This window comes from Desmodus rotundus, chromosome 6 (genome assembly GCF_022682495.2).
Source record: "Desmodus rotundus isolate HL8 chromosome 6, HLdesRot8A.1, whole genome shotgun sequence".
NCBI lineage: Eukaryota > Metazoa > Chordata > Mammalia > Chiroptera > Phyllostomidae > Desmodus > Desmodus rotundus.
Genome location: NC_071392.1, coordinates 33,289,227 through 33,316,573, shown reverse-complemented (window position 1 = coordinate 33,316,573; position 27,347 = coordinate 33,289,227).

Sequence of the window (27,347 nt, the reverse complement as noted above, 5' to 3'; positions counted from 1 at the left end):
AAAGTCAGGGAGAGAGCCCCAAGGTGGGCAGTGAGAAGAGGTCTGACTGGAGAACACAGCACACAGCTGATGGAGCTGCGGGGGCCCTGCCTAGCCACCCGGATTCATGAGGGACGCTTGGAACTGAACTGTGACCGGGAATGCAGAGCTGCAGACTTCTCCTTTTCTGAAAGACCGTGCCTCCAGTGGTGTATTCTGAAACTGGCCTGGTTTGGCAAAGGGAGGCAGGATTATGTGTTTTGGGGTGTTTTAAAAGGGAGTAGGACTTATCAGCAGAAATCTTCCATTATTCCAAATCTGTATAACCTTTAAATAAACAACCCTTTTTCTTTTTCACCAAACTCTTGCACTGAAGTCATGCTTCTTGGTGGCGAGCAGTCAAACCCTACAGCTGTTCCAGAACAGCATTGGCAGGGTTCTGTAACAAGAACAGTACTGGATACAAATTAAGAGGAAAACATACAAGAGGAACTGCCCAACTTTTTTTTTTTTACAAATGCATGTAGCTTTCTAAGGCGAGCAGGCCTTAGTCACTGAAAGGTTTTCTATTTGCTGAACACAGGGCTGATGCTTATGCATCTGGAAAAAGGAGCCAGCAAGGAGCTGGACTGTCCTCTATAATGAGAGAGAAAGAGGCATTTCCAAGGCCCAGAGAGAAGCCAAGAAGCAAATACTGAAGCCCAGGGTGCTAGGACACCATCCTACCACATAGGCTCCTTACCTCCTCTGCCTCCCCACATACCTCACACATAATGGGAGGGGGCAAAAGAGACTTTGAAAAGAAAAAGGTTAAATAGGGATCCCAAGCCATTTTCTATGTGATGTATGGCATAATCCTTCTCCACCTTTTCCATCTCGTCATCAGGGATTCTAAACTGCTCACTTAAAGCTCCTAGTTTATTGATTTCTCGGGTGGTATCTCAGAGAGAGGAGACAGTCAATGACTTTCAGATTTTATGGTGTTATGGGAAACCCTTATTTGACTTTTATTAAAAGAAACTGGTTATGAAAGACTGAGATATGAACATATGCAAATAGGCTGAGCTTGGACATGCATTTAATTGAGTATTGTGAAGATACACTAATAGACTCAAATGTACGCAGACCAAATATTTTGAAAAGACCAATGCAAACTGAGAAGCTTCATAATTTATGTAATATTTAAAAGAAGTTAAATTATATGCACACAAATAGTGGGAGAAATTTCATTCCAACGTCTGGGCAATGTCAAGCTAATCTGTGAGAACTGGCTAGTATGATGATGGTTTTCAACATGGTAAAATACAATGTATCAATTTTGTGTCCCTATTTTAAAACCATTTTTGAGAAATTTGAATTGCTTTTTAAAATGCAATTCAGTAGTTTTACAGAGCCCCTCAAACTTGGATTTTCAAAAACCAGAATTTGAAGACAACTTTGGTGGGTGAGCGGGAGCAGAGAGGAATAGTACAGGACATGCTACCTTCCTTTCTCTTTGATTTGTAGAAGCAACGAGTCTAGTGATTGCAAACATGATTCTGAAGACAAAAGGCTTTGGTTTAAGTCTCAGTTCTGTTCCTCATTAGAAATGTGATCTTGGGCAAGTTTCTCGGCTTCTCAGTGCTTTAGTTTCCTCATCGATAAAAAGGGGTCAAAAATAAGACTTATTTCATAGGGTTGTTGTAGGATTTGATGAACTAACATATATTAAACACTTAGAAGAGAGCCTGGAACATTTTAAGTACCATATATACAGTACTTCATCGATTAAATAGTCATAGTCACTAGCTTCAGGTTCTACAGAAACAATGTTTCTCTTTCCCCTTCTCCCTGGCCTGGAACTTCAGTCTGCAGGGTGAACTCCTGGTGAACTCAGTCCCACAGAAAGATAGCGATTCCAGGGACTCATCAGTCTCAGTTTTATGTGATTTACATTAACCAATTCTTTAGGGATAAAACTTCCAATGTTAAAAGACAAAAGAAATAGCAGTTTATTTCACTAAGCTACTCTAGAGTCAACTCAGCCTATTGGGGAATTAGTATTAGAAATATAGAATATGATTATTAGAGTATCTCTCTGATTTCACATACATGATATGTCCTCAAATCATATATTCACTGCCCATTGGCCATAAACAGTTGTTCATCTCAAATGTCTTATTTGGGGTTAGCATGTGACCCCATACTGACCAAGCACAGTGGTGCACTCAGAATTAGGTATAAGACACAAGGCTTTTCAAACAGGGTCCTTTCTAGGGCTTTGCAGGCACACTTTCTATAAATCTCCCCAATTATCTTGTGCTTGCCTTCCTCCCTCCTAACTGTGGGTGGAAGGACTTGGAACAGGCAACAATCATCTTTTCCGACAAACTAGAAACATTTCTTCAGAATGAAATCAGTGCATGGAGGAATGCAGTGTGAAAACATTTGGGAGGGGGGCGGGTTATGGGAGAGAGAACACTGACATTGCTTGAGCCCTGAATTTTTCAGGTACAGTAAATCACAGTTTTCAAAGAGGCAACTTTGAGTTGCTTCTGCAGCATGCAACTAAGAATCTGTCTAATATTCATGCCCATCTGGAAACCCCTAACATGGTCAACTGTTTAATTAATGAATAAATGATTGCTGCCTGTTATGCCTCAACACCATAACAGTTCTCTAATGGATCATTACCTCCACATGCCTTCCCCTGGCTTGCTCAAAAAGGTAGCAAGAGAGAAAAATCCGTGGAAGATTTCTCCTTGTTCTTCCTGTGATTCTCAGCTGCTCCCACATTACTGTGATGACAGACCCTCAGTGCTCTCAGCACCACCAAGAGGACTGGAGCCCTGCCACACCGCTGCTGCTTGTGCTCCTGTGTCCAGATCAAGGCTCCTCCACAGTAAACTCCAGCCTGGATGGGAGCTGGGTGCTGGGTATACATAGCCTGCAAGGATCTGGTGTGCTGGGAGTCTGGGAAGATGAAGGCGTCTTACCAGGTGCTCCTAGGCTCTTGGCTGACCTGCTCTCACCACCAGTAGCCAACGCACCACCCACTTTCTCTTAGGAAGCCCACTGGCTCTCCTTTTTCCCTCCTGACAGCCCAGAATTTGTTTCTTCCTTTGACAGTTCATTATGGAATAGCTGTGAGAAGTCTGGGCCTCAAGCTCCAAGACCCAGGTAGAGTTGAGACTCTTTTCTCATCTATTATTTCTCTTCCACCCACTGCCAGATCATAAAATTTAGCCCTTTCGTTTTTCTCAAGAGATCATTACCCTCTTTTCTGGTCCATATACTTAGATCCTAATCAATTGCATGCAAAGATTGTAGCAACCTATTTTCTTTGGAGATTTTTGTTATATATTACTATAACATATAATAAATATGTAATTACTATAATATATAATTACTATAATTAGTGATATAAAGAAATCTAAAGTATATAAATAATTTGTTTTCAATTCACAGTGTAACACTTAAAAATGAAAACAGTCAGAAAACAATTACTAAATTACAAGCCATGAGTTGCAAGAACCATTAGGTTTTACATAAGAGCATGTTTAATCTAGTAGTTCCTTAAAGTTTGAGATGACTCTATCTCCAGATTTTTAATATCCCCAAATTTCATAGATTTTTATGGCAGGAGCAGTAGGTAGTGTGCCTGATTCCTTTACTCACCAAAAGACTCAGAACACTGACCTCACAGCATGCAACACAAAGGTGATCTGGTCAAGATGTGAATTCTCCATGTTATGGAGAATTAGGACACCTCCGATTGTTATGATGGCTAATTTTAAGTGTCAATTTGAAGGGGATACTTTTGGATGAGGTTAACATTTGAATCAGTGAATTCTGAGTAAGCAGGCTGCTCTCCACAATGCAGGTGAGCTTCATAAAATCAGTTGGAGGTTTCAATTGAACAAAAAGACCAGCTTCCCTAAGCAATAGAGAATTCTTCAGCAGACTGCCTTTAAACTCCATCTACACCATTAGCTTTCCCAGGTATCTGCCTGCCAGCCTTCAGATTTCATGCACCAGCAGCAATTTTGGGTCTCCTGGTTGAAGGCCTTCGGACTGGAATGCACCCATCAGCTATCCTGGGTTTTGAGCCTGCCAGCCTGCACTATAAATTTATACTTGCCAATTCCCATAACCATTTTATTGGCTTACATAATAAATTTTTCTGTATGTTTTAGTCAGTTTGAGATTTTGTAACAAAAATACTACAGACTAGGTGGCTTGAACAATGGAAATTTATTTCTCACACTTCTGGAGACTTAGAAGTCCAAGGTACTGGCAGATTGGGTTCCTGGTGAAGGCCCACTTCCTAGTTTGCAGGTGCTCTCTTTCATGCCATATGCTCACATGTTGAACAGAGAGAGCAAACTATGATCTCTTTTTCTTCTTACAAGGACACTAATCCCATAACGAAGCCCCCACCCTCATGAGCTCATCTAAACCATATTACCTCCCAAAGGCCCATCGTGCAAATGCTATCACATCGGAGAATAGGGCTTCAACACAAGAATCAGGGGCACAAACATTCAATCTAGAGCTACACACACAGACACACTATTAGTTCTGTTACTCCAAACTGTCAAATCCTAAATTTAATTTTGTGCATGCTGCGGGCTTGCAGTTGTTCCCGAGAGCTTAAAGGTAACCAAGTTTTAGCAAAGACATAGAGAGAAATTAATATGACATATTTTATAATTAAACATTTATCAAGCATCTACTCATTCTAAGGCACCAAGCTAAATTCTGGGAATACACAGATAAATAAAACACATTCTCTTTTTGTACATAATTTTATATATTTTTTTAAAATATATTTTATTGATTATGCTATTACAGTTGTCCCAATTGTTTCCACTTTGCCCCCCTCCACTTGGTACCCCATTCCTTCCAGCAATCCTCCCTTAGTTCATGTCCATAGGTCATGCATATAATTTCTTTGGCTATTCCATTTCCTATACTGTCTCAACATCCCTGTGTCTATTTTGTATCTACCAATTTGTGCTTCTTAATCCCTGCAACTTTCCCCCCATTTTCCCTTTTCCTCCTCCCAACTGATAACCCTCCAAATGATCTCTACATCTATGATTCTTTTCCTCTTTTGCTTGTTTTCTTAGTTTGTTATTTGGATTCAATTATTGATAGTTGTGAATTTATTGCTATTTTAATGTTCATCATTTTGATCTGTTCCTATATAACTCCCTTTAACATTTCATAATAAGGGCTTGGTGATGAACTCCTTTAGGTTTACCTTGTCTGGGAGGCTCTTTATCTGCCCTTCCATTCTAAATACAGCTTTTCTGGATAGAGTCATCTTGGATGTAGCCCCTTGCCCTTTCATGACTTTGAATACTTCTTTCCAGCCTTTTTCTGCCTTCAAGGTTTTGTTTTTGTTCTGTTTCGTTTTGTTTTTTGAGAAGTCAGCTGATAGTCTTGTGGGAACACCTTTGTAGGTGACTGTCTCCTTTTCTCTTGCTACTTTTAAGATTCTCTTTTTATCCTGAACCTTTGGCATCTTAATTATGATGTGTCTTGGAATGGGCCTCCTTGCCTCCAACTTATTTGGGACTATGTGCTTCCTGGACTTATATGTCTATTTTCTTCACCAAATTAGGGAAGTTTTCTTTCATTACTTTTTCAAGTAACTTTTCAACTTCTTGCCTTTCCTCTTCTCTTTATGGCACCCTATGATTTTGATGTTGGTGTGTTTAGTGGCCCAGAGGTTCCTCAGCCTATCTTTGTTTTTTTGAACTCTGTTCTTCCTGCCATTCTGATTGTATGCTTTTTCCTTCCTTGTGTTCCAAGTCTTGATTTGATTCTTGGCTTCATCCCCTCCACTGTTGGTTTCCTATAGATTTTTCTATATTTCACTTAACGCAACCTTCATTTCCACCTGGGTCTCTTTTATGCCATTGAAGTACCCAATGAGTTCCTGGAGCATCCTGATAGCCAGTGTTTTAAACTGTGTCTGATAGGATGTTTATCTCCATTTCATTTAATTCTTTTTCTGGAGTTCTATTCTTTCATTTGCAGAGTTCTATTCATATTCCAGCACTCTAGACAGAAGCAGTAGCATATGCAAATAAATAGGTAAGAATGTGGGCACATTTAGAAAACTGGAGGAATATGCACACACACCCATACATGTGACTGAAGCATTAGCTGCTTATGAGAAGTCACTGGAAACTTCTGAAAGGTAGCCTGAAGCCAATCATAAAGGTCTTAGCTACAGATGTCAATGCATGTTAGGAAACAACTTATAATAGCAATGGGTGAATAAAGTAGGACTACATTATGAGGATCTTAAACATAAGATGTGCTTGGCAACAGTAACAGCAGAGGGTAATATTATATTTTGGTATTTTAAGTTGGGTCTAAGAGTGAGATGCATAATGAATTGGAGTGGGAGGAGAGGGGATTGCTACTGAGATCTGAAATCCTCTAAGAGTATACACATGAAGAAGAAAAGTCCTGAATTTTGGTGATGTCTGTGGAGGAAGGAAGAAAGAGAATCCAGGAGATGTTTCTTTCTTCTTCTACTTTTTTAAATGATAGGTCTTAACTATTGATCAGGCATGTACAACAAAGAAGAAAAAGATGTCAAGGATAGCTACAAGATTTTTAGCACTGGAAACTGAAGTGATGACAAACAATACAGAGCAGAAGGGGAAGCAACTGAGTGAGGCAGGTGATAGTCAATATGAGGTGATGAGTATGAGTATGAGGTGCTAGCAGCATCTACACAGGGAAATGGTGTCTATGCGACAGGAGTCAGTCACAACTGGAGCTCGGAGAGTCAGCTGTACATGCACAACATAAAATATAACTAATATAAAATTTTCATAACATTTAGGAAGAGGGGCAATGATAAATTTTAGCAATGTTTTCTGCCCTTAAAATGGGGTCTTAAAGCTACTAATGCAATATTCAGTCCAAAGCACTAATGTGGATTTTTAATAGAAATCACCATGTGCAGATATCCAGTGAATATATAATCTATTTAATGTAGATTATATTGTGATGTGATGTGTTTATTTTGCACCAGTGCTAAAGAAACTATACCCAGAGAGAAGAAATAGATCTCTGATATGAATTGGGAGTCGGATCACAAATGTACATTGAAACTTTGCTCCATCACCTGAAATTCATAGAGATCAGCCATGAGGAAGAGATTTCAGAAAACTATCAGTGTAAGTGTCCGAACCCAGACTTTAAAAAATAATAACATCAAGGTCACTAAATACAAGAAGACTTTATCTACATCCTTTTACTAAATGAATTCCAGATTTCTCTATTTCATCACTTCATGCTTTTTAGGAAATATGTTCTTAATTTGATACTCTTTAAACTATAAAGAGTATAAATACAATAAATATGATAATTCATATATATTGATATATATATTTAAATTATATACATATATTGTGAAATATAAATACAATAAATATAATTCATATATATTTAAATTATTATGGAATCAAAATATATAAAGAAACATACATTTCATACTTCATCTGCACCAATGGTTCTCTTGGGGCTCTGCCTCATAAATTAATTACATATTTTATATATATACATATATACACACACACATATATACACATATACATATATATGCATATATATGTATGCATTACAGATTGATCTGTACTATTATTTTTTTAAAAGCTTGCAAGGATTATCATAAATTACAGATGAATCTCAATTTTCTACAGTTTTTATATGTATGATAATTAATATTTTTATTGCTTAAATTTTCTGTAAAATAGGACTGATGTAATTAGGCAAACATTATTATCATTAGTGTATTTTAGTCTGGCTATTGATACTCTATGCATTCAATAGCATATTCGTCCATTAAAACCAGAACTTGTATCTTGAATCAAGGGACACATACAGTAATTGCTAAAAGAATCATCTACATCTCAGGATTTCAAGTTTCAGTTCACTAGCTCCCATGCTCAGTCCGCTCTGTGTTATGGTGTGATTATGACAATAGCTAAACAGAACTGTTTTTATTGAGACTTTAAAATAAAACTTTACACAAATGAGTAGTAAAATGTGATGAACAAAACTAGCCTGGAAGTTAGTAACTTGATTAAAAGATATGTCTTTTCATTTACAAGATCTGTAACTTTGGAGAAGTAATTAAAATTTTCAAAGCCTCAATTTGCTTCTCTGCAAAATGGGGAGATAATGCTTACCTGGACAAACTCACAAGGTTGCTGAGGAAATCACATTGAGGATGTGTATGTGTGTGTGTGTGTGTGTACACACATATATACATGTGTATATATATACACACACTTATATATACATATATATATGAAAATACTTAGTATGCCAAGTATCCCATATGTGTGAGGCATCCACATATTACCTGGCATATAATGATAAATAGTAGTGATAATTCTTTGCTTATACAGATGTAAGAGAAAAGTAATCAGTAGGAAGGACAGTCTCAAAATTTTTATGGTCTTACATTACTTGCCCCACAAGTTGCTCCACAAGTTGTGGTCTGTCTTCCCTCAGGAAGTCCATTGGTCAGTATTTCCCATATCATCACTGATAACCTTCTTTAGGAATAGGTGAGAATCTACTACATTAAAAATATAATGTACATATATATTTTCTGTTCCCTATATACTTCCTTTTCATCTGGATTTGAGTATTATCACTTCTTAAAATGCCTTTTATTCTCCTTGTACAATGATAAAATGAATATTTTTAGGGTTCTATACACAGTTTTTTAAGTAAAATATGTAGGTAAAAATAAAGGATATATTAGTTGAGAATTATTCTATTTATCACATTATATTAAGCATCATTGCCATAAATGCTTCTGTAATAAAACCAAAATGTTTCCCCAAAACAATATTTTGGCCATCTGACTGTTACATCCTTTTATAAATTCTTTTACCCCTAAGATATATTGTATAATATATTAAAACTCAGTCTATAAGCTATAAGCTATAATCCTTCCAAATCCACAGAACCCGAAGAGTAAAAGAAATAACAGAACTGAATATTCGCAGCCTCATACCATGATCATATGGTTAACGCTCTCCTCTTCGAAGGCCTGGGAGCTTACTGAGGGTAACCCTTTACCTACCACTCATTGCTCTATAAGATCTAGCACAATACCTTGTAAATGGACTGTGTTCAACGTTCATTGATAAATAGAATAACAATTTGTTTCTGTAAGTTTTTTATTTTTAATTCATACAACTAAAGACATACCTCATTATTGAGCAGATAAACACAAAATTCAACTGTTTCTTCAAAAGATTATAACCCGGTGAGGGAAGTGGGTTGGGGAGTGGGCAGAAAGAACATTGGGTAGGGTCCCAAAATGTGAGTTTTTATGTTCTTTCCCAATTACTATATATCTCATGCAAGTCACTCAGCTTCCCATAATCCTCCACTTTATTATCTGTAAAGTAAGGTCAATGCCTGCCTTACCTATTTCACAGGGCTATTATGCCTATTTGCACAAGACATAAGTGAAATCATTTTTGCTATAGTACCTGGTAACCTGCAATGTGCAGTGACAACTGGAAATGAGTATAAATCTTCATGCAGCCTCTGAATGAGAACAAATGTGACTTGTCACAAGCAGAGATCTAGTATTAGACGGAATGTTTTTTGATAGATTGAGAACACCTTTTTCTCCTCTTTCCTAAAGTCACTAGAGGTTATCCAGGTTCTCTCACTGTACCCTAAGGCACCTGAGCACCCAGAAGCTTGATTTATAATTCTACATAGTAGTGGCGTTGCATTGTCTCACATAACTCAGGGCTGCAATGGGAAGTGTAGGATGCATCCTCTCGGTATTCACCCATTTTATATTTACATCCTGATATGTGTAAGCAAGAGGAGTACCAGACAAGTTAAAATAAATTGGAGCTCTGAACAAAATATTGGTCTGCAATATGCTGCTGAATGTTGGGGGGAAAGGGTCCAGAGAGCTGTTTTTGTTGGCTTGATTACCCTGCACCCATCAATCTGCCTTCTCTCTAATGTTCTGGTCTTTCTGGCTCTCTACTCAAATATCTAGGGAGTAGCAAATAAGAATGGTCCCTACAGTAAGTACAAGTCCATCGAGCTGTATCAACTACTTCCTTGCTCATGTAACAGCAGCTCTCAGGAAGTTTCTCTGGAAATCTCTAAACTAGACATTAGGGTTTTCACATCTGTTAACATCTATCTACCAGATGCCAGGCACTGTACTAAGTGTGAGAAGACAGATATAATGGGACATGACACATGCCTTAAACTGTACAACTAGGCAGCTATTATAATGTGAAATGATGATCAGGGCTAATATTTATTAAGCGTCTATTAAGTGAAACATTGTTCTAAATTCTTTACATGTATGAACTTTTTTCAATCCTTTCTATAATCCCATGAAATAGATACTCTTATTATTCCCACTTTACAGATAAGAAAAACAAGAGGCAGAGGCATAATTTAGCAATTACCACATCATTAATATGAGTTGGAGCTGGATTTCAACCAGATACTCTGGGAACAGAGGGCACACTCAACCTCAGAACCCCGTACACTGGAACCATGCCTCCCTTCTGGCAAGGTCCAAGCTCAGCGCTCAGGAGAATTTGGCCACAGCTCATGAATCCTCTTTATGAGTCTCATGGAGCACAAAGGGACACAATGTCAATCAAGAGAAGGGAAATAACATTTTAAGTGCCTTTCGAGAGCTTTAGATAAAACGACCCTGCCATTTTGATACCATTTTCCCTACTTGACAAATCAGGGAGCAGAGGTTCCTAGAAACCTAGGCCAATCGGAGTCTCACAATCAGACCCTCTGCAGCACTACAACAGATGCCTCTTTCAAAACCCCAGAGTAACCGTGAACGATGATGTAAATGAAATTCTCATGACTAAGCTTCAGTTACTCATAGGAAAGGACTGGTCATATTGTTCGAATTGCCACTTGTACCTCAGAGCTAAAAGTATGCTTTGGAACTGAGTTACGCAGTCACGCACTTGCTGCTTGGCACTTGAGCAGAAAAATACATCACAAATCAAGGTCAAGTGATTAAATTCAATTCTGATCACTTTTGTGGCTTTTCTACTCGTGATTGTAATGGGTCTCAAGAAATCTGTATGTGCTGACACTGTCCACCAGTCTCTGGTCCTGCTCCTTGTTCATGGACTGGCTAGGAGTGTGTCAAGCTTCAGCAAAAAAGCAGTCAGACGTCCGACCCAAAATGCCTCATACCCATGACGCTGGTGTCCAACTTCTCCAGCCCTGCTCCCGTCAGTGCTCCAGAAGGAGTCAGATACCATGCAAATAACTCAATTAAAAATAGCTCATTGAAAAATATTTGTAGAAGTGCAGCCAAGACTAAAGGAGCCCACAGAGAGGTTGAAGGCCCAGAGGCTAGCAGCAGGAGGAAGCCAGTATGAACTGTAAGCCAACAGGAGCAAGAGTAGAAGACAGTTTTATAGGAGCCCAGTGTGGCTGTGTTCTCCTAGCCAGACTGGTAGGAGGACACAGCCACAGCTCTGCACCCAGCACCAAAAGAGGAAGGTATCAGGGAAGAATATTTGGACATCTCTCTCCTCTCGTCTTCTCATCTTCCATTGCCTCCCATTATCTGAACTAGAAGCCGGCTGGTGATGGAACCCAAGGAGAACACAAAATGTAGAGGGAGGCAGCTGATAGAGGATGACGAGTGTAGCTCTCTTTGGAGTTTCCACCGTTCCCAGAATGCTTCCCACAGGACCTGGTTACTAGACCCCCCAGCCTGCACCCTGTCCTTCTAGTCCCACCCCGTGTGATCTTCAATCCCAGCCTGAAAATGCCATCCTTCACCTTTGCAGGGAGTAGGCTAGTTTCTCTCGTAAGGACCTATTCTTCCTGAGGGTTATCTCCTCGATGGCTCCTAAACAAAATGAATTGTTGGTTCCCCTGGGTACAAGGAATCTTGGAACTGAAATACCTGTTCTTTTGTCCTAGTGAGTATGTAAATTTGAGGTGTTTGGTTTGGGATTGAATGGTAAATGGAACCCTTTTCCCCCATAGGAGTGAGAGTCAGACAAAATGGTGTTTCTCAGTATGCTAAAATTGTCTTGCAGAGGAAGATTTGCTGAGAACTCCATTTACATAAGGATAAACAGCTAAACGTACACACCAGGCAAGAAGCCCACTTCACACACGAGGAAGGATTTCACAGTATACCCTCTCCAGGAGCTTCCTAAAGTTGTTAAGATATGAACATCCATTTCACACAGCTCTCAAATACCTCAAGAGTTTTGTTGATTGACTCTCTTGAAGCTCCCACATTTTTCTACAGGCTGTGTAACAACCTGCCACTCTCTGTGTCTTACCTTCCAATCAATTGGTTTGGGCTAGTATTTTGAAAGGTATCAAACTCCTATCCAAATAATTTGTAAAGGTTTTTCCTTTCCTTAACTTTTTCTGCAGACATGCACACAGAAGCGGGGTCTCGGTGTAAGTGGCATTTGAGACTACAGTGCTGAACGCCAAATGAGGAATGAGTACAAGAGAAAAAGAGTCTCCAAGGACTGTCACCAATACCAGGACTAAATTTCCCATAATTTTAAGAATTAATGACTTAATAATTAAGAATTGAACAGTTGCAAGTGTTTTAATTTCAAATATACACTTAAAACTAAAATTATAAATCACACTTCCATTTACAAAAAGCAATGTTTCTTGTGGCCTCTTCTCTCCAATTATAATATGTCAATGTATTGGATAGTCTATAATGGTTTATTGTACATTGCTATACTGATATCGAATATTATGCACTAATATATATTAAATATTATATAGCAATGATAGTGTTCCAACTGTATTATTACAATGGTCTCTTATGCCATCTGTAAAAAGTTTTGAATAATATAAGTGACTTATAAATTTATAAATGATTAACACGCACACTTATCTTTTACAAATGTTCAAAGGCAAATACCAATTTAGGATGAGAGCCATCATATATAATTGAATTTGTGAGCTGTGTTCTTTTATTGGTTTTCACTTGTATTTCTTTTATTACAAACATTGCTCCATCCTTTGTTTCTATGTGGGAAGATCTTTTAAGCTAGTTTCCCATAACTGTGAGGGTTGAAGTGCTATAAAGTGATATGTAAGTCCATTTAATCAGATACACATAGGCTTTGATATGTCATCAAATGCTGGCCGGCTGAACATGGGCATCACTGCCAACCACCATCTCCTGGGCACACAGACCAAGGGAAAATGGCAGCTTTCATACATATTTCAAAAGTTAACATACTTTATGACTCCATATACAGTGAATCCCTGATATTCTTTGTAGCTACATCCTGTAATGTCACCGCGAACACTGCATTAGCAAATACTGAGCCATTGGTCTTAGGAGAAATACAGGGTTAGGTTTCTGTAAGCCACTGGTCACAGCATTTTTATCAATCAGTCAGTACATCACCTTGTTCTATGTATATGTCTGTTTAAAGACCCTAACACATATGGGTTCATTAACATTGACCTCACAGCCAACAGCATTGTAACTCTTGCCTGAATGAAGCTCACATTTTCCTTCATAGGGGAAATCATAGTCTTCTTATGCTTAGGAACACTAGATACTATTTCATCACTAATGGTGGGAGCCATTTAAAACAGTGAAATCACCAGCATAAATGTAAAAAACATGACATTTAATGGACCGCCAAAAAAAAAAAAAAAAACCACTTGCTTACAATATGAGAGCTGAAACAAGGAGGAAGAATCACCTTGTTTGAGTGATTGTGGGAACATGTACGTTGGGCAACTCAATTTTTTTCTGCTCTGTGTATGTCTAGGAATGACCGCGAAAGATTTCAGGGTTATAAATATTAGTGAGTAGGCAAATTCTCAAAATACAGAATCCATGACTGAGGATCAACTGTAGAAACTGAATTTTTCATGCCTGATGTAATTTTGCTCCACTTTCAAAATGTCTGCACTGCTGCGAGTGTGCAACAGGTGAGTGGAGGAGGACATGGATATTATTGCTGCACACACCTCCCTGTTCCCTTCATGTAGCATGTGGTTCCTCACACTGATACACGGAACAGTGTTGACTACGTCCCCTAGAAGAGGAGAAATTTCAGTTGGATGAGTAGAGCAGGAGGGAGAGTGAAAAGAGGTTCAGTGGATTGTATAGCATTGACTTTATACAGGGGATATATTTGGCCTTGTCTATGTACAAAATAGGTTCTTCTGGGAGGAATGGTAATAGTATTTTCTGGGAAAGACTGTGCAAGGTGAGATGCTGGGCAAAGACTGATGACTAGAAGCTGAGAGAAGTTTTCCAGAGAGATTTTGTGACATTGTAGGTACAGAGCCAGGTGGCCCCAATGGTGTAGCATTGGAGAAGAGGCCATTTGCTCTGTTCTAGTTATTCCTGCAGAAACTAAACCGCACATTTGCACCCTGAGAACCAGACGTTTATTAGCATCTGGAATCCACACCTCGGAATGAACATGAGTTTTGTCCAGACAGAAGGGAGCAAAGAGAGGCTTCGCTGAGGCTACACGTTGATGAGCGAGAAATAGAACAAGTAAGAAAGATTGGAAAAGGGGCAAAGAAGTAAGTTCTGTTTTTCTAAATTCCTCCCTGGAGAGACAATCCTTTGGGAATAAATAATTGGGAATATTTAAGCTGATTTTCTGACAACCAGGCAGTGGGAGTTTGCACCTCCCTAACTCAGCCCTTCAAGTAAATAAATAATAGTATACTGTATGCGTGACATACCAGGAAGGCTGTCCTGGAGTGTGATGAAGTCGGATCAGGGCTGAGAATGGGCCATTCAATTTGTCAAAGAGAACCTCACTTGTTCAATATTGAGGGAGACCTATTGATGAATGTTAGATCAGGCAGTAGCAAATCAGACTACTGAGAAAACAGAGCTGGCAAACGGGATCATTTCAAAAAAATGGACAAAGCCAAAAGACACATTTATTGGCTAACAAGAACTCACACTCAGAGGGACATTTTTTTTAATCAAAAGTAGGATTATTTATCTATGTTTCTGGGTGACAAACAACAAGTGGTTGATAGAGAAGGAAAGATAAAAATATCAGAAAAAAAGAATCAACAAAATATTTATTGGATTACCTTATTTTTTAAGTGTGTATATTTTAAATTTGGTGCAATTACACAAGGATGGGTCCCTTCATTTATGTTATGAGAAAGGATTATGTCACCTATACCCTGGTTGAAGGTAGGAGAGAGGAAGGCATGGAGAAGGGAGAAGAGGTTTCTGGGTAGCAAATTTGCAGGAGGTTAGAGGGGTGAGGCCAAGTTGTACTAGAAAACCGAGATAGTTGGTATATCTGGGAGGAAGAAGTCCAGGATTGATGGGGAGACATGAGTTGGGAAGAAAAGCTAGGGTCATTTGAGGTCTTGCAAATTGTGTTAAGAAGTATGGATGTCATTTAAAGAGCAACAGGAAACTGTGGGTTTTAAATAGGGAAGTAACATAATCAGATTTGAGGTTTAGAAAGGTCATTGTATGCAGCTTTATCACTACAGGTTTCTAGTTAAAGACTTTTGTTGAAAGCAATCCTTTATTTGAAAGCTGTTCGTGTCAGAAGGATATTCTAGTTTAGTGTGCATCTCATTAATAACTCCTCCCCATCAATACTTACAGAGTGTTTTTGGAAAGTAAAGAAACAAAGCCAAGGAGACGCTAGTGATCAGCAAAAGAGTCGCACTAAATCCCAAGGTTGCTGCGCACTACCCGAGAGTCCAATGTGGATAAATTTTCCTAATACAGTGCTACAGTAAAGCATTTTTCTCACTTTCTCAGAGCAGTGATGCCAAGTTTTGTAAATTTCTGTTGGATGACCCCGATTTCAAAGTCAGGTCCTTGAGAATGAAAGAATATATTGTAGAGAAGCCAAAATTTTACAATCTACCTGCCTTCAGTGGATCCTTATAAACAACAACCGTGCCCTTTCGGAGGTGAGGTCTTCAGGAGAGTTGCCCTCCTGGGACCCTGGAAAGGTCCTTGCAGGTCGTTCCCTGTTGTCTTATCTCTGAAGTCCTCCATGTTCTGCTCTTCTTTTTTCCACATTCATTGTTTGAACTGCAGACATCAGTATGGGCAGCTCACGTACTTTCATAAAGCAACAGTACTTGCTGGAATTTGTCATAAGGATTCAAACTTGCTAATTAGTTCTACAGTCCTCCTGCAGAAAGCTGCTGAGATCTTGTTACTTAGGGAGCGTGCACTGTTTGATGTGCTCTGGACATGTGGCTTCGACAAGACTTGTTACCTGTGGTTACGCTGTGATTCTCTCCCTTGTACATCACCTGCCTCTCTCCCACTGTCATTCCCCACACACACACACACACACACACACAGTCACATGAAACAAATCATTTCTACAGAGAAATCACAAGAGTGTGAAGTTAAAGTATTCCTATGGTACTCCACTTCAGATTAGCTGACTGCAATGAAGTGAAGGGATAAAGCTACTTCTAAATCTTTGAACCCTAATTGTTTCTTCTACCTCCATACTGAAGGTTGCCAGTCACAGAGGTGCATGGAGCTGAGAAAAATTTGGATACGGAGAATTAGGGCTTAGCAACCTCTTTAGTCTGTGTTCTGTGTGTCTACGTCCTCTAACATCCTGACCATCCACAGTGTGTTTTATGTGTACTTAATTTAATCTTTAGAACTGATTTTGCTATTTGTCACATTATGAATATATGTAATTTTGTTTTAAGCCTGGGAACATTTAGTTATATGTATTATCTAAAGAGAAATTACCCTAATTGCTCTTCAACTTCAATAACCATTGTATTTCCCCGAGTAGATATAAACAACATTTTTAAAGGGTCCCTTTTGTCTTAAAGAAGTAGATAAAAAGCTGGTAGCTATGTAATAAAATTTAAATAAGCTCTGTGGAGGCACAATTTTATTACATTTCAGTTTATGTTTTAATTGAGGAAAACAGCTGACAAACTAAACTGCTGCCAAAAACATTAATGGGACTACTGCTCTTAGATGAAATTTCATTCAGGTGTTCTTTGTTCTTGTTTTTTTTCCTACAGTGTACTACTTTCCCCTTTCACTTCTGTACAACATGAGTGACATCCCATAAAGTTCAGACTGGAATAATAATAATCACCACCACGGTAGGTGTGATGTTAACCACGTGCCAATCCATTTTCACCTGTTTACACACAAATCCAAGTTCCTTTTCATAACGCACAGGCCACACCCAACACAATCCGGCAATCTCACTTCCTGGTACACCTCAGGCCTGAAGACTCTTCTTCCCTGCTCAGGGACATTCTTCCTAAGACTGAGAATATGAGGTTGAGGGTGAAAGGCTATTTTTAACCTGCTAAGTTTCAATTTAAAGGTTCATCAGCCTGCTCATGCCACGTGATATAAGGTACCATAGTTACTATCTATAGCCACATCCTGACTTACTCTTTTCTCTTCAGAGCTATTGAAACAATTTATAATGCCACTGCTCATTTGCTTTTTCACTTGTTTTTGTTTGTTTGTTCCCAACGAGGTTGTAAGCTCCACTGCTGTATCCCAGCCTGGTAGTTAATGGGCAGCAGAGCTGGTATGGGGGTCGGGGGTGGGGGTGGGGGGAGGAGCACAGATTTCTTTGCTCCAAAGCCTGTGCTCCTGTGACTTAACCAGAGCACCTGGAAGGAGGAAAGCCTTCGGTGATGGCCTAGGGAAAGAAGGCTTGGCAGGAATACTCTGCAGCTGGATTTTGAGCTCTCCTGTCGAGTCGGTCACTACATTGTGCTGAAATTCCCACTGCTGCTTCATTGTGGACCCTATTCTATATTCAGCCATAGAAACAGGGCTCTCGACCATCTCTTTACCCAATTCCTCATCCTTGCTGACCTCCCCCGGCAATTTCACTTTCTACTGAGGCTGAGCAGCTGTGGAGCTAGCAAGGCCCTTGGTGTGGGTCACTCCAAGGCACAGAAGCAGGTGGAGGAGGAGGACATCCTCACTGCTACGTATTGACATCCCTGATTTAAGTGAGAGCTATTGTCTTATTTACCAATTTCCAAATGGTGTTGATATAAGAAACTAGGTTATCTTCTTTCTCATTTTCACATCCCTTCCTTCTCTGATACTTAATGCATGGTCCATGGGCATCGTCAAAGGCAATCACAGCCCTGTAAGTACAACATGACGGGGCCTGAGTTCAGAGTTGTTTATTAACAATACTTAATCTTGTGGATTATAAGCATAGTGATATTTGACAAATATGCGCTGTTATTCTCAAGCTTACCTGCATCAAATAAAACCAGAGTTGGAAAGTACAACGTAAAAATACATTTCAATCAGGAACTATTTCAATAAGAGAAAAATGTCTCCTTTTAGAACTAGGTTCAACTTCTTTATAGCATGGACAAGTGGGGATTTATAAGCAAGAGGCAAGGTAAGGATCAGTGGATGGCAAATTCCTAAAATGAAACTTCAGGGGTAAGGGGGGATTCTTGCTGAAGGCATGCCAGAGTGGTCAGATTCCAAGGGTAGGAGTTGAGACATTCAATTGGCTATGGAGGCAGAGCACTATGGAGGGAGGAGAGTCCTGCTACACTAACTTAGCAGGGTTCTTGCTGGAACTGAGTGATGCAAAAACAAACACAGAAGCCCAAGGATGGAGGCCTAGTTGGAAAGAGCTGTCACAGGAGCCTAACTTCGGTCATGGAGAGTCTTTGTCACCTCGCCTGCGCTCATGTCTTCTAATACAACTTGCTGTCGCAATAGGAGAGTTTTTCTCATCATAATTTCCAATAGTCTTGATTCTATAATTTAATTTGTCTTTCTTAATTTATATAAATAAAATAAAATGTTTAGCATATTCCATATGCTTGGGCACTGGATTATTTTAAACATAGTAAACTTAGCTCAATGGTCATTTGGAATTTATTTAAAATTTTAATTGCTATAATCTAAATATTTTTAGAGGTAAATTGTAAATCTTATGCATAAGCAGCAATTGAAATCAGGTCTCCTAATGAACTCTTGGGCTGATCCCAAGTTACCAGCATAGAAATTCTTTCTTCAAAGAGATTTTATTGACGGAACTCATTCCTCCTCTAAGCCCTGGGCACGTTAGGAACATCGGATTTTCCCTGGCTCACATCTCTAACCACGAGTCCTGCAGAAAGGGAGTTGGGACAGTTGTTTCTCCCCTCTCAGAAGATGCCAAGCTACTTTATTCCCACTCCCTCCTCCCAGATTTAAGCATACTTAAAAGAGAGGAACTCTTATCAAACCCCAAAAGATAAATGTCCAATTCTTTCTTCTCTTCATGACCAAAAATGTCTACTCAACTGAAAATTTTCACACCCAATTGAGCCGCACTAGGGACCTTCCACTTGTGAGGTGGAAGTTGCAATAACACTTTAAACTAGTTCCATATTTTATTTTTTTTAAATGCTTATATTGAATACAGAAGCAAGGCTTATAGGAGTCCTATAATGATTTCTTCACAGGAAAAAAAAAATCCCTCATCTTAAATGGAACAACTACCTACTAATTTTTATATTCAGTAAAAGCTGAATATCCTCTTTTTAAATTATAAGTCAAGGCACACCAGTAGTCATCAAAAAAGCAAAGTACAAAAATGGAGACAACTGTATTTGAACAATAATTAAAAAGAAAAAAGAAAAAACAAAGAACTAAATGCAAAATCTTATCAATTAAATCAGTTATCTCTGGATGAAAGAAGGTGAAGGGATTAGCCAAAGGACTTAGATACTTAACCCACAGACTCAAACAACAGTGTGGTGGTGGCCAGAGGGAAGTGGGGCAGGGGCTGGGTGGAGGTGGGCAAACGGGGGAGGATAAGGACATCTGTAATAGTGTCGACAAAATAAAGTTTAAAAAGTTATCTCCCCTCACAAAAGGAGCTCTTACAAAGGATTCAAGACTATTACAGAGATCAGTAGCCAAGTCCTCTAGGTTCGGATATACCACTAGCTAGAGGTCGGATAAACCCACCCTCAATTTTGAATTCACACCCACTCAAATGCCTAACAATTACAAATAAGCTCCTAGTGTGTTATGGCTAACAAGGTAGCATAAACTGCCCCAAACTTCTGTTGTCTGAAAGAAACTGATTAAAAAAAAGTGAATTTTGAGTGTAAACTAAAAATACTTTCAATAAAGTTCTTCAATCTAATGTCCTTAATGTTGCAAAAAAATAATAATCCTATTATCTTTATAACTTCTAGATAATAGTAAATGCTAAATGTTCAATTTTCTATATCTTAAAAAGATAAAAATTAGACAAATAATTATCTAAAATACTTAGTACAGCATAGGATATAGTCAATAATATTCTAATAACTCTGTGTGGTGTCGATGGGTACTAGACTTATCAGGGTGGTCAGCTGATAAGTTATATAAGTGTCTAAGCACTATGTCATATACCTGAAACTAATATTGTAAGTCAACTGTAACTGAAAAATAATTTTTTGAAATATTTTTAGTATTCCTCCTATAAGGAAGATAATAAAGTGCTTAAACAGAGAGAGAAAATGCTGTTTTTGACTTTTCCAGAACATCACTAAGAATTATCCTGCCTGAAAGGGAATGTTAATTTGTAGATGGCCCTCCGAAACAATCTCACAATATTTCAGTTACATGCCATTGAAAAAGAGGAAACATATGCTTAGTGTCTCTCAGAGTTTAATAGCTTGAAATGAGACTTCAGAATTATCAATGAACATGTCACTGCATGGAATTGGTTTCTGGGTAGATAATAATTTCATACTACAAGGTCCATGCTGAATCCTACCAATCTTATGTTCCTTTTAAGCTTTCTGAGACTCTCTTCCCCAGGGCCGTATTTTGAAAAGGAAATGGGAAGTAGACTCTGAATCATTAAAAGAATACAGAGGCTCAGTGCAGAGCAGCACCGAAGAGGTAGGTAATAGCAAATCCCTACAGACCCCTCTCAGCCATACTACAGTCGACAGCACGGATTTGTCGAAGTCGCAATGTCAAAGTGCCACTAACCAGTGGGCTCCTGGACTGTACACTACTCAGCCCATATCCCTGCCCACATCACAAATGTAATTACTGCAGGTATGTAGCTAATATTAATAGATAATGTATACATAGCACATGCTGTGTGGTGAGAACAGTTTTAAATCTTTTTTTATTGTTGTTCAATTACAGTTGTCCCCATTTTTCCCCATTACTCTCCGTTGCCCTACCCACCCTCACCTCCCACATTCAATCCTCCTCCCACCTCCGCCATTGGTTTTGTCCATGGGTCCGTTGTACATGTTCCTTGAAGACTCTTTCCCTTCTTTCCCCTGTTACTCCCATCCCCCCTCCCCTCTGGTTACTGTCAATTTGGTCTTTATTTCAATGTCTCTGGTTATATTTTGCTTGCTTGTTCATTTTGTTGATCAGGTTCCACTTATAGGTGAGATCATATGGTATTTGTTTTTCACTGCCTCAATTCATATGACCCTCTTAACTGTGAGATAAGGTTACTATTAAGCCCATTTTCTCCTTGAGTAGACTAAAGCACTGAAATGTTAAGCAACTTGCTTAAATCCGCTAACAGGTGGCAGAGGAAGGATTTCAACCTGGTCAGTCTGGCTCTGGGGCCCAAGCTCTTAACCAGTATATCAGTGTCCTTCGTGATCTGGCCTTTCTAACCCTTGTTCCCCGTCACTGATCCCATAGGCACCTTCTCATATCAAACCCTCTGTCCCTGGCTTGTCCTTTTCGTTTTGTCAGATTTACACTTGAAAACCCATCTGTTCACAATCTGTTATGACAAAGGTCATCATACCTCCTGTTTATCCAGGATATTCAGAGTTTATATCTGTTGCACTGGCAAAATAATTAATAGCACAATTTCCAGCCCCACCCCCACCCCCACAACTAAATCTCAAAAGTGGCCCCGGGTGATGTTAAATGACATGACTATCTTAGTCATAAATGACTTGAACACTCGATTAAGATGCTTTGACTGTGAAATCCCATCAGACTCCATGCTTTACAATGGAGGTGGCAAACCACCACCCACTGCCAGGCCCTGCAATATTGCCAGCAGTGCCCTTGACAATGGGCATATGTGATAGTTACTCCTCTTATCTAGGAAAACAGGATCCTAAGTCAGGAGACAGAAGTGGGGCTACAATATGCTATTCAATCTAACCTTTATACCTAAAAAGCCAAAATTAGGCAAATGGACTGAGTTCCAGTGGGTATGAGTACACGTGAGTGCACACCCCCCCACAACTGCAGGAAGAGAAGAAAGAAGACAGTACTATCGTAGTATTCAAAACATTAGACTTCCACAAAAAGCTGTTACACCTAATAAAAAAGTTCAACAGGTTTGAACAACACAAGAACAATAAAAAATAGCTGTATTTTCATACATAAGCAATAAACAATCTAAAAATTGAGAAGCAATTCTATTTATAATAGTAGCAAAAAGAATAAAATACTTAGAAATAAATTTAACCAATGAAGTATAAGGCTTGTACACTGAAAATTACAATATATCACTAGAAAAAAAGGAAACAAATGTAAGGATATTTACTTAGTATTCATGGATTGAAAGACAATATTAAAATGGCAATACTACCTAAATAGATCTACAAATTTAATTTAATCCCTATCAAAATTCCACCTTTGTTTTTGCAAAAATTAAAACCTGGTTCTAAAATTCATATGCAGTTTGAAGCCTAGAATAGGCAAAACAATATAGAAAAAGAGAATAAACTTGGAAGACTTACACTTTCCAATTTCAAAACTTAGTACAAAGCAACAGTAATCAATACAGTGTGGTACTGGATTGAAGACAGATATATAGATAAATTAATTGAGAGTCTAAAAATAAACCCTTACACTTATGATTACTTGATTTTTGACAAAGGTGTCAAGACCACTTAATAGGGAAAGAATATATTTTTTAAATGATACTAGGAATCCGTATTTTTATATTTTAATGGAAAATCCATATACAAAGAAATAAAGTTAGATTTCTCAAATCAATTTTCTCAAATCATAAACAAAAAAGTAACTCAAAATCTATTACAGACTTAACTGTAGATCTAAAACAGGTAAAAACACCAGTAAATCTTAATTCCCTTGGATTTGTTATTTGTTCCTTAGAAATAATACCCAAATCACAAGCAACAAAAAAAAGACAAATTATACTTCATCGAAATTAAACTATTTTGTGCTTCAAATGACCCCCTCAGGAAAGTGAAAAGACAATCCATAGAATAAAATAAAATATCTGCAAAGTATATACCTGACAAGGGACTAGTATTCCAAACATGTAAAGAACTCTTACAGCTCCGACTCAACAATAGAAAATCCAAATAAAAATAGTCAAAGAATCTGAATAGAAATGTTTTCAAAGATATACAAATGACCAATGAGCACATGGAAAATGTTCAAAATCATTAGCCATTAAATGCAAATCTAAATCAGAGTGAGGTATCAACAATAAGTGGTGAGAACGCAGAGAAAGTAGAACCTCCATCCATTGCTGGTGGGAATGTACAATTGTGTAACCACTTTGGAAAACATTTTGGCAGTTTCAAAACAGAATTACTACATGACCCAGCAATTGAATGTACAAGTATTACCCAAGAGAACTGAAAACATAAGTCTAAAGAAAAATCCACACGTGAACGTGCACAGCAGCATTCTCCATAATAGCCCCGTGGGAGGAGCAACTGGAAAGGCCATAAACTGATGAATGCAAACGTGGCATACCTATAGAATGGGATACCATTTGGCCCCAACAAGCCATGAAGTACTGATACTTGCGAAAATATGGGTGAACTGTGAAACGTTATGCTAAATGAAAAAAGCCAGACAAAATGTGCTCTACGTTATATGATTTTATTTAAATGAAATGCCCGAATAGGCAAAATCATAGACATTGGAAGTAGATTAGTACTTACCAGGGGCCCGGGGGAGGGAAAAGTGGGGAGTAACTGCTAATGGGTATGGGGTTGCTTTCTGGAGCGGTGAAAATGTTCTGGAACTAGATGGTGGTGATGGCTTACAAATTATACTAAATTAGTACATATAATTATACTATACTATACTATAATTATACTATACTATAATTTCGTACAAATTATACTAAAAGTCAGTGCATTGTCAAAAATAAACTAATCAATTTAAAAAAATTAAAATGAGCTTTAACTTCCACAGCAAACTGTCCCTTAGGATCCAGGAAGACCACATTAATGGCACAGGTGACACTAAGTCTCAGTTTGTTGAGCACTCTGTCGGGCCAACTCTTGAAAAGGTGGTTTTTCCCAAGAAGGCTGGTGAGGACAAAAACGAGTGATTCAGAGGAATGGATCCCGAGGGCCACGCTCATGAGAAGGGGCTTCACCTATTTCAACTGAGAGCACCCTCCTCTGCTTTGGACACTGGGCTGCAGTGGCCTCCTCCTTGCTGTGGGGTCTTCAGGAAAACCAGTTTTGCTTTTTAATTTGGAAATCTACTCATTCAGGAGACTATTTTTTCACTGTCTCAGGAGAATCATTTTATTAATCTAAAATCTTATTAGATCATTGCTTTCCGTGGCAGCCTGAACGTTAAAAAACAGAAAGTTAATTGCAGAAGCACAAAACAGTGGTAGTTTCTTTAGTAACATTTTGACTACAAAAGCATTTTACTTCTCTCTTTCTGATAGAACTATGTGGCTTAATATACTTTTGGTGGACGAGTCATCACAACCAAATTACTCACCATTCATTATCAGTTAGTATATACATGCACACACTCGCATGTACAAACACACACACTTAAATTTATAGACCATTTACATAAAAGGCATGAAAGGAACATACTGAGAACATCTGTCTCCCAGTCCTGTTCTTTCATCACTCAGTTTCACACACTGGAGGCAAAAAAGTTTTAGGTACTTTCTTGAGAGCAAAATTATTTTTCAATTTCAGCCTAGTGTTTAGAGATCTAAAGATACAAAATATCTGGACAAGAAGTTTCCTAAAGAAAAGATGACTGATAGAAAAAAAAAAGATATTTTTATTTACCTTAAATGAGTATGATTTGCCCAGCTAGCAGAGCCATTAAAAAACTGTTAACACTTCCCTCGATAACCAGGTGGGTCCTGGTGCCGGCAAAAGAGCCCAGGCCCTATAATTTTGTAAATAATTTTGCAAATAATTTTGTTTTTGCTCGTGACACTAAATGCATTGAGATTTGCTGCTTCATTTTCAAGAGTGTTTGCTTCAGAAAGTTTTATCAACCTTTAAAATATTTCTTTTGTTAGTTTTATAAATCGGTAAAAGTTTTTTCATGTCCAAGTTGACTATGAAAATGAAGGACTCCTCTGGACCACGTTCATACGCTGACCTACCTTATATTTTGAGACTGACCGGAGGATTCAAACACATTTATGAACATCCCTGGGCAGGACCGCCAGTCAGGCAATGACTGACGGAAACGTCGGGTCTTCAGCCTACTACACAACAAGAATATGTGAAATGCAGCTACCATTCATATAGCTTTATAAATGCTAGAAATGTGATCCATTTAAAACATTCCTAAAGTTGTAGTCTTTAAACATTTAGAAGAATAATGCCACTCTAATTTTTAGAATAATCAACTTTTCTAATTTCTACATTGAAAAGTTCTCACATAAGTAAATAAAATACACAAGTCTCCATCCCATTTTTTTTGATCCTCACCTGAGGACATGTTTAGAGAGAGGGAATGGAAGAGAGAGAGAGAGAGAGAGAAAGAGAAACATTGATGCAAGAGAGAGACATTAATCATTGCCTCTGTAGGTGCCCCATCGGGACGGAACAGCAACCTAGGCATGTACCTTGACAAGGAATCAAATCCACGACTTTTTGGTTTACTGGATGATGCTCCAACCAACTGAACCACACCAGCCAGGCTCCATTCCATTTTAAATGAGAATGTCATTTTCAGCTAAACAATGGCATATGAAAATTAATTTAGAAAAATTAAATTGCTCAGAAGTTACTGTGTGACACCTCCATAATAAGATTATAATCACTGTATTTCTCCAGAAGATTAAGAAATTGCATACATCATTTAGTGATGTCCTTCAGGCCAAAGTAGGCATCAATGAATTCAGAAAATTAAACACACCGAAGAAGCAAACACTAATCATCCTAGAGAACCTACAATGTTATTTAAATCACTAGGATTTGTGTTAGACAAAGACATCAAATCTAAAACCAGTAGTTTAGAGCAGAAACCAAAGAAATTCTGAAATCATATAGATTCAGGTACCTTGACAAACAATTTATTGTACACATAAGGAATTTAAGTCAAGAAAGCTAAATGATTTAGTCAGGATCAGGTAACCACTTTGTGGCTAAATCAGATGATTTAAATAAATAAAGTCAACAAAGCAACTATATAAACCTCAGGTTTTCAGAGGTATGGCATACATGCCAGGGGAGACCCCCCCCAAAAAAAAATTAGCTGCTGGAGGGTGGGTCTCTTATTATAGAGACTTCCTCCACTAGGTTAGTGTTCTAGGAACCCATCTGTGTCAGTGTACCAGCTGGTGGTGTTGTGAGAGGCTGCATTCAGCATCAGTGAATTTTTTTGAAAGACTCTTTCTATGCGTTTGCCCATTTCATAATAGGTGATTTATGAGCACACCTGCCCACAATGCATTGAGTGTTTCGTAGTTTTTGACAAAAGCTGCATGTCCCTCAAGTCCTCAAGCCCCACCCTCCCTATTCACCTGATCTCCCAGAACTTTTTTGTTTGTTTCCCTGGATGAAAAAAAGTCCTCAAAGAGAAAAGTTGGGGACTTCCCTCAAAGGGAAATGTGGAAGAGGTGAAACAAAAAACAGCAGAAGTAGCAAAAGGCATCAAAATTGACGAGTTCAAAATTGTTTTGAGTAGAAAAATAACATCTTGATAGGTGTATTAAATCCAATGAGTACTTTGAAGGTGTCTGAAATTTTAACTATGTAAGAATAAATACAGGTTTTTATAAATACATTCAAGTTTTTTGACATCCCCCCATACATTAATAGCTATGATTATTTTAATCCTATCTTGTCAAAAATATTTTTTTTAATTCTTAGTGGAAACATATACACTTTTAAAAACCACTTCTGCACAGTAAAAATTACCTTTAATATTGGGAAATTATCTTTCAGACTTTACTAGTTGGAACAGTACTTAGAACACAGTGGATACAAAAAGAGTTCATTGAATGAAAAATGGAACCTTGTAACAAATCCAGTCTTCAGGATTCTGATTATAAACTACTTTCACTAGCTTGAAAGGAATTATAAAAATGCCGTACAACATAAATAGTTTTGTTAGTTTAATGAGGGAAGATTATCACAAG